Source organism: Orycteropus afer, unplaced genomic scaffold (assembly GCF_000298275.1).
Source record: "Orycteropus afer afer isolate SDZICR_OR568_19922 unplaced genomic scaffold, OryAfe1.0 scaffold00119, whole genome shotgun sequence".
NCBI classification, from domain to species: Eukaryota; Metazoa; Chordata; class Mammalia; order Tubulidentata; family Orycteropodidae; genus Orycteropus; species Orycteropus afer.
In genome coordinates this window covers 7697919-7707229 of record NW_006921706.1, presented here as the reverse complement: position 1 = coordinate 7707229, position 9311 = coordinate 7697919, and positions in this window count along the sequence as shown.

Sequence of the window (9311 nt, the reverse complement as noted above, 5' to 3'; positions counted from 1 at the left end):
TTGGTCAATGACATGAGACAAAGTATATGTGAACTGCTGTATGAAAAGTGAATTTACTCTGTAAATCTTCACCCAAATCCTAATTAAAAAAAAAATGAAAACCAAAACTAAACCCACTGCCATTGAGTCAATTCCAATTCATAGTGACCCCCCTGAATTTTCCAAGGCTGTAAATCTTTATGGAAGTAGATTGCCTCATCTTCTTCCTGTGGAGCAGATGGTGGGTTTGAACCACCGATCTGGTTAGCAGCCAAATGCCTTACCTACTGCAGCACCAGAGTTCCGTATAAAACAAAGTAAAGGGACTAAAATTGACTATACCCAGCTTTAAGAACTTAGGGAACTAGGCATCCCTGGTAACCATTAAACAACTTCGCTTTCTATGTCTATATCTGTTCTTGACTTTTATAATAGTGGGATCATACTATATTTGACCATACTATATTATGAGTCGGATTGACTTACTTCACTCAGTATAATGTCCTCCAGATTCATCCATGTTATATTTCATTGACTTCTCATTATTCTATCTTTCTCCTGTGCAGCAGCTGGTGGGTTTGAACTGATGAACTTTTGGTTAATATATGAGTGCTTTAACCACTGCACCACCAGCAATCTTTATCATAAGGTAATTCTATTTCTAGCTTTTTGAGGAAGTGGCATTCTGTTTTCCATAGTGATTACACCATTTTACAGTCCTACCAGCAATGTATCACTTCTAATTCCCCCACAACCTTGTTAGTATTTATTGTTCTCTTTTTTTTTTTTTGATCATTCACATATTTGCAGGAGTGAGATGGTGTCTCATTATAGTTTTATTTTGTCTCTGTAAAGGCTAATGATCATGAACACTTTCTCCACTATTTGTTTGTCTCCTGAATGTCCTCTTTGGTTAAGTGTTGGTTCATGTCTTTTGTCCATTTTTTGATGGGATTGTTTTTGTTGTTGAAGCTTTCTATATATTTTAAAGATTAGACTCTTATCAGATTGCCATTTCAAAGATTTTTTTCCCCGTCTGTAGGCCCTCTTTTTACTCTCTTGGTAAAGTCTGTTGATGAGCATACATATAGGTCCTAGTTATCTAATTTATCTTCTGTCATTGTGTTATTTTTTTATATTTCACAATATAAGTCTTCCAATCCATGAGGATAGAATGTGTTTCCATTTATGTAGATCTCTTATAGTTTTTTGCAGTACGTTTTATAGTTTTCCTTGCATCAGTCGTTTACATTGATGGTTAGCTTTACTCCTAAGTATTTCATCCTTTTGGGGGCTGTTGTAAATTATATTAATTTCTTGATTTTCTTTTCAGAATCTTCACTGTTAGTGTAGAGGAATCCAAATAAATTTTTGTGTGTTTATCTTGTGCCCTGCCACTTTGCTTAATTCTTCTATTCCAGTAACTTTCTTGTGCAGTCTCTAGGATATTCCATGTATGGCATCATGCCATTTGAGAATAAGGATAGCTATACGTCTTTTCCAATTTGGATACCCTTTATTTCCCTTTCTTGCCTTATTGCTCTAGCTAGGACTTCCAGTACAATATTCAGTAAGAGTGGTGAGAAAGGACATCTTTGTCTCATTCCATTCTCAAGAGGAATGCTCTCAATCTTTCTCCATTGGGAATAATGTTGGCTGTTTTTTTTGCATATTTGCCCTTACTTGTTGAGAAATTTCTCTTCCATGCCCATTTTACTGAGAGTTTTTTCAGGAAAGCACATTGGAGTTCATCAAATGCCTTTTCTGCATTGATTGAGATGATCATGTCATTCTTTTCCTTTGTTTTATTTATGTGGTAAATTACATTGTTTGGTTTTCTAATGTTGAATCACCCTTGTATCCCTGGTATGATTCTCACTTGATCATGATGTGTTATTATTATTATTGATGTTCTGTTGAATTCTATTGGCTAGAATTTTGTTGAGAAATTTTGTGTCTATATTCATGAGAGGTTTTGGTCTGTAATTTTATTTAATGGTGTATTTGCATGGCTTTGGTATCAAGGTTATGCTGGCTTCATAGTATGAATTAGAGAATATTCCTTCCTTTTCTATATTCTAGAATAGTGTGAGTAGAATTGGTGTCAGCTCTTATCTCAATGTTTGTTAGAACTCTCCAGTGAAGCCATCTTAGCCAGGGCTTTTTTTTGTTGTTGTTGGGAGTTACTTTCTTCTTCTTCTTTTTTTTTCTTAATAACATCTTCAGTTTCTTTTGTTTTGTTCTGGATATGTTTAAATTTTCTACCTCTATTTGTGTTAGTTTATGTAGGTAGTGTGTTTGTCCATTTCTTCTAAGTTTTGTCCATTTCTTCTAAGTTTTCAAATTTGTTGGAGTACAATTCTTCATAACATTCTGTTATAATCCTTTTTATCTCAGTTGGTTTTGTCACCCAACTAATTTCTTATTTTGGTTACTTGCATCTTTTCATTTTTTTCTGCTTGCCAATTTAGCCAGTGGTTTGTTAATTTTATTGATCCTCTCAAAGAATCAACTTCTAGTCTTGTTGATTCTTTCTATTGTTTTTCTGTTTTCCATTTCACGTATTTCCTTTTTTCTCATGACTGTGAACTTCTTTTGCTGCTCCTTCTCTATTTGTTCAAGGTGTAGGGTTAAACTATTGATTTTGGCTCTTCTGTTTTGATGTGTGCATTTATTGCTATAAATTCTCCTCTGAGGACTGCATTTGATGTGTTCCAAAAGTCATATTATGCTCTGCTTTCTTTCTCTTTTGATTATAAGAATTTTTTTTTTATTTCATTTTTAATTTATTCTACCCCTGGTAGCATAGGGCCTAAGGTATTCGACTGCTAACCAGAAGGCTGGCAGTTCAAACTCATCAGCCACTACTTGGAAGAAAGATTGGACAATAGACTTCCATAGTGATACTTCCTTGGAAACCTAAGGAGAGGTTGCTATGAGTTGGATCCAACTCAATGGCAATAAGAATTAGTATTACCCAATAGCTTTTAAGTAAGGTGTTATTCAGTTTCCATGTATTTAATTTTTTTCCTTGTTCTTTCTGTTATTGATTTGTAATGCATAGTGTTATAGTCAGGAAGATGCTTTGTGCTATTTTGATGTTTTTGAATTTATCGAGGCTTGCTTTGTGGCCTAAAACATGGTCTATTCTAGAGAATGATCTATGTGCGCTGGAGAAGAATGTGTATTGTGCTGCTGTTGGGTGGTGTGCTCTCTGTATGTTTATGAAGTTGAGTTGGTTGATTGCGTTACGTAGATCTTTTATATCTTTGTTGAGTTTCTTTCCAGTTGTTCTGTCCATCATCAAATGGATGTGTTAAGAGGTTCTACTATTAGTGTAGAACTGTCTGTTTCTCTTTTCAGTTTTGTTAGAGTTTGTTTTACATATTGTGAAGCTCTGTCATTGGGTGCATTAATATTTATTATGTTTATGTCTTCTGGGCAGATTGACTCTTAATCATTACATAATGCCCTTCTTTGTCTCTTATAACAGATTTTGACTTAAAATCTATTGATCAGAGATTATTATTGCCACTTCTTCTCTCTTTTGGTTATTATTTGCTTAACTTTTCCCATCCTTTGATTTTCATCCTATTTATGTTTTTGGTCTAAAGTGTGTGTTTTGTAGGCAATATATTGATGGGTCTTTTTTTTTTTTTTTTAATCTATTCTATCACTCTCTGTCTCTTGACTGGTACATTTATGCCATTTACATTTAGTGATTATCAATATGTATGATTATCAATAGGTATGAATTTACTGTTGCCATTTTATCATGATATGTGTGTTTGTGTGTGTGTGGTATTAATGATTTCTTTGTTCTGCTTAGTTTTCTATGCTGAGTTCTTTTCGTATATAGATTTTCTTTTTGTATCTTTGTTCTTGTTGATTTAGTGCTTACAGAATCTTTTTCATTTATTCTTTATTTTGATAACTAGATTTGTTAATTTTCTTTGTGGTTATTCTGAAATTTTCTTTTATCTTCCTAAGTCTTAAACACTCTGTTATATCTTGGTATTGCCTTGACATTCTCTCCATATGGAAGTTCTATAACTACACCATTTATTTTCCATTTTTGTATTAAAGTTGTCATAACTTACAGATTGATATCTCTGGTTTCCTATTTTCAATTTTCCACCTTTTGTTTTTCTTTTGAGAATTCTTTACCTGGGTTGGTATCTGGGTGATTCTGTCATGTGTCTTAATGTAGCTTGTTGTCTAATGTCATTGGTTCTCTGTCCAAAGTATTCCTTTTAATATATTTTGTAAAGTTTGTCTGTTTTTTACAAGTTCCTTTAATTTCTGTTTACCTGGGAATGTCTTAGTTTTGTCATTGTATTTGAAAGACAGTCTTGCTGTATATATAATTTTTGGTTGGTAATTTTTTCTTTCAAGATTTTATGTATGCCATCCTACTGTTTTCTTGCCTGCATGGTTTCTGCCAAGAAATCAGCACTTAGTCTTATTAGTGCCCCTTTGGAGGTGAGATTTCATTTTTCATGAGCTGCTCTCAGAATCCTTTCTTTGTATTTGGTTTTGGAAAGTTTGGTTATGATATGTCTTGGTGACTTTCTTTTAGGGTCTATCTTGTATGGGGTTGACTGAACTTAGATGGAAATATTCTCGCATTTCATGATATGAGGAAAGTTTTTTTGCTAGTAAACCTTCAAAAATTCTTTCTGTGCTTTCTCCCCCCTCTGGAATTCCTATAATGCATAATTTTTTTTCCCTCTTGATAGTGTCTCACATAATTCTTATGAATTCTTCAGTTTTCTTCATTCTTTTTCAAATTGTTTCTCAAACATATTAGCATTAGAGGATTTGTCCTCTATTTTGCTGATTCTTTCTTCCATTGATTCAATTCTGCTTATGTGTCTTTCCATTGAGTTATCTATTTCTGGTATCTAATTGTTAATTTTCTGGATTTCTAGTTGTTGCTTTTGTATGGTTTTTAACTGTCTATTTATTTTGTCAATTAGTTCTTGTATTGTTTTCCTGAAGTTTTCTAGGGTTTTGTCTGTGTTTTCCTTGCTCTCTTAGAGGATCCTATTTTTAAAAGTTCTTTGAATGCCTTATCAGGTAGTTTTATTCTATTTCTCCCTCCAGAAGGTTTTCTGTTCCTTTATTTTATTCACTTGTTTGAGCCACCTTATCCTGTTCCTTCATATGATTTGTTATTGTCTGCTGTATCCGATGCATTGAGTTGTTAAAATTTCTTTGTTGATTGTATGTATGTTTGTTTTGTGCTGATTTTTTATTTGTTTTGATGTATGTGGAGCTTTATTTCTTCTCTTTCTATTTGGAATATCTTTCTTCCTTGCATTAGTTCAATTGTTTTTGTTTTGTGTGACTTTGGTGGTATTTGTTTGCTGGGCATGATTTCCTCTCATTAGTGGGTATGGTGGGTTTCAGCCACATGCAAGTCATCTGTACTTAAGCTCATTTGATTTCCCTTACTGAATTGAGTGGTGAAGGGAGAGCAGATTCTTTCCCTGATATTGGGTGACAAGTGTTAGGTAGTCAGGGTCTCTCAATAGCCCTTGCATGATCATGTAGTCTTTCTGGGTTGGTGTTAGCACTTAGTGCATTCTCTGGAGACCAGGGTGAGACATCTCTGTATCCACTGTGAGGAAGTGCTATCCAAATGAATTGGGTAGGCCCACTGACCATGCACAAATTGGTGTTTCAGAAGGTGTTGAAGTATGAAAGGACTTCAGTGCAAGTGCAGGTGGCCTGCAAGAACTATTTGAGTGGGAAATGTGTGGCATTGCAGCCAGGTGGATGTTGGATGAGGGCAATAGGATCTCCTGCTCATCATGTGTCAGACGTGCAGATGGTACCTGTCAGGATGTGACTGGAGTTGCTGAGGTGATGTGCCTGTCTGGCTGGTCACCAGGGCATGAGTGCAGGGAGTGTTCTCACCAGTTACTAGGTTGGGCAGTATGCGAGAGCACAACCAGTTACAAGTGGTCAGGGCAAGGTACACACATTATCAGTCACCAAGTGGGTGGCACAGGAACTAGCACTGCCAGTTGTTGGGTGGGTGTGGTGATGGGGGCAGGAGGTCTTGTGCTTTCAGTCACTGGTCTGGGGGCAGAAGTGCATGCCGGCAATGGGCAGGTGGGGCAACTTGGGGGGTAGGCCGGGCTGGCATGAACCTCTGGTTGCAAGTCTGATTGCACAGCAGCATGTGCTGCAGATTGCCAGGGAGGAGAGAGAGGGCCCATAACTAGTTACAGTGAAGGAGGGGGTGGGGAGGGAGGTGCATGTTCCCCCAGTCTCTGGCATAGGTTCTGGGGCACTTCCCACAGACTGCAGCTTGTGATCAGGACCAAGCCCTGGCCAAATGCAAGGATAAGGGGGAAGTTGTCTTAGAGTCCGGTCGGGTGGCATATCTCTAGCTGCCACCCCAAGGATCCTCCACTCTACCAGTGCCACCCAGTGAAATGATCGTGGACTGTTGCTGCTGAGTAGTTCTGTCCCTACTTTCTGGCTCCTTCCCTGCTCTGCTCACCTTCCTGTATTTTCCCTCCTTAGATACAATTTATGTTATGGTCACCTTGCTTCACTCTGAGTTTATCGACACAGTACCCCTGTCTCCTTTTGGGAATTCTGTGAAGTTGCTTCCTGTGCTTGTGCTTCTCACCTGGGAGTGCTGCTCATTTTGTCCGAAGATGGCCATTCTGCACTGAGCCAGCTTGCAGGTTGCCTACAGTCTGTAATTTTGTTTGCTGATTTTATTCAATTTCTCCTTTCCTTCAGTTTTCAAGCTAATTCTTCATCCTTCTATTTGCTGTTCTAGGTTCCCAGATTGTCATCTATATCTGTTTCACTTGGTTTTTTGGTTCTTTGCTGTAGGGGTGCAGCATGATGTGTGTGACTAAGCTAAGCCAACATCTTGGGCCATGTCCTCTAGACAGAGTTTTGATTTTTAAACTGTACTGTACTTCATCAGAAGGAGCTCTGGTGGTGTAGTGGTTAAGGCATTTGGCTGCTAACAAAAAGGTCAGTGGTTCAAACTCACCAGCCACTCCACAGAAGAAAGATGAGGCAGTCTGCTTCTGTAAAGATTCACAGCCTTAGAAACCCAATGGGGGTCACTATGAGTCAGAACTGACTTGATGGCAGTAAGTTTGTTTTTTTTGTTTTTTGTGCTTCATCAGAGGAGTTTGGTGGTGCAGTGGTTAAAGCATTTGACTGCTAATAAAAAGGTCAGTGGTTTGAACCTACCAGCCACTCCATGGGAGAAAGATGAAGTAGTCTGCGTCTGTAAAGATTTACAGTCTTGGAACCTCTATGGGGCAGTTCTAGTCTGTCCTATAAGGTCGCTATGAGTTGGAATTGACTCGATGGCAGTGGGTTTGGTTTGGAGTTTAGCACTTCATCAAATCTAAGACACTGTCTATTGAAAATCATAGTATTATTTTAAGTGAGACTAAGAAAAAAAGAGAAGGCAGTGTGGCTCAGTGATAGAATTCTCCCCTTCCATGAGAGAGGCTTGAATTCAATTCCCAGCCAATGCACCTCAAGGGCAGACACTGTCCATCTGTCATTGGAAGCTTATATATTGCTATGATGCTGAACAGATTTCAGCATAGATTCCAGGCTAAGGTGAGCTAGCAGTCAACTTCCAAAAATCAGCCTATTAAAACCCTGTGTGGATCACAGTGGTGCATTGTGCCAGGGACTGCCATGAGTTGTGGGCTGACTCAATGGTAACTAACAGCAACAATAATATAAGCCAATTTTAGCACCCAGTACATATTACATAAGGAGCTCTGGTGGTACAGTGGTTAAGCACTCAGCTGCTAACCAAATGGTCAGTGGTTCAAACCCCCTTGGCTGCTCCATGCAAGAAAAAGTGCCAATCTGTTTCCATAAAGATTACAGCCGAGGAAACCCTATGGAGCAGTTCAGCTTTGTCTTATAGGGTCACTGAGTTGGAATCAACTCAACAGCCCATAAAAACAAGAACAATATGTACAGAGAAGTTCAAATTAGAGTGGACATCTCTGGCTTTTAGTTCATTTATTTATATTTAGATTAAAATAAAAACATGTTTATATGTTAGCATTTATGTCTCTATAGAGAGTATTCTTTTTTCAGATCTCACATTACAACTTCAGAGTAGGAGCAGAGGCCATTCATGTGATCTTGAGTCTCTTTATCTGCTTGGGATTTGTCCTTAAGGATAGTAGAATTCTAAATTAGACAACCATTTTACCTCAAGAAGCATGGCTGCATTATTTCCTTTCTTATTCAAGATCCCAATTGTCACTTAATTCAGTTTTAACAATTCATCTGGCCTGGAAAATACAGATTCATTTAAATCTATGTTTATTATATCTTTTGCTGAACCAGTTTACTCACTAGATTTTACAGATGAAGAAGGTAAAACTCGAGGCAGTTAAGTGATTTGTCCCACATTATTCAGGGTGGGTTCTTTCCCTGTCTAGGGAAGTTTGTCCAGTATTCCTCAAATCTCTTTTAATTTTACACATCCAAATATGTTCTTTCTGTTGACTGAGAAATCTGTTCTCTCTCAACCTTTCTGTGTTTTCTCAATCCAGAGTTGGTAGTGTCCCCTGAGGTAGATAGAAATAGAAAGATAGAGCGATCTCCTGTTTATCTACCACAGTAATCTGCTATCTGGAATATAAACATAGAATCACTACTCAGTCAAATATAAATAAGCTGTGAGACAAAGGTGGGGAACAACTTTTCATAGGCACTCCTTTCCCATTTAATTTCATCTTAAATTCTCTTGTTTTCTTGCAAGAATTCTCGTTTCTATCAAAAAACAATAAAAACAAAAACAAAAACAAATTGTAAAATGTGAAATCTTCACCTGAAAAATGTTGAATTGGCAAATACTGTGATTTTATCTATCTATCTATCTATATCTATATCTATATCTATATCTATATCTATCTATCTATCTATCTATATATATATATGTATGTATATGATTCTTGGTGAAGTTAAAAAAACAACACTGTGCATTGCAAGGAAGAAAATAAAACTGCATATGCAAGGAAACACAGGAACCTGTTGTGCTAAATGGTGATAGTATATTGCACTACCTCAGAACCCCACCATTCTCCTGCCTTCTGGGGCCCAAAATAAAATTGTGAGCTAGAAAATAAGCTAGGTGTGGCTTGGCAAGGCTTGGCATACATCACACAGGGCAAACTTTTCCCTTGAGGGTAAGGGTCAGGAGAAAAAGCCTCAATAGTGATGAGGAAAGTGTACCTGAGAAGGAATTTATTGACAATGGTCCTAGAAGGAGACTTCAAGGGCTTCTGAGAAAACAGTCAGAGAATGAGGCTGAG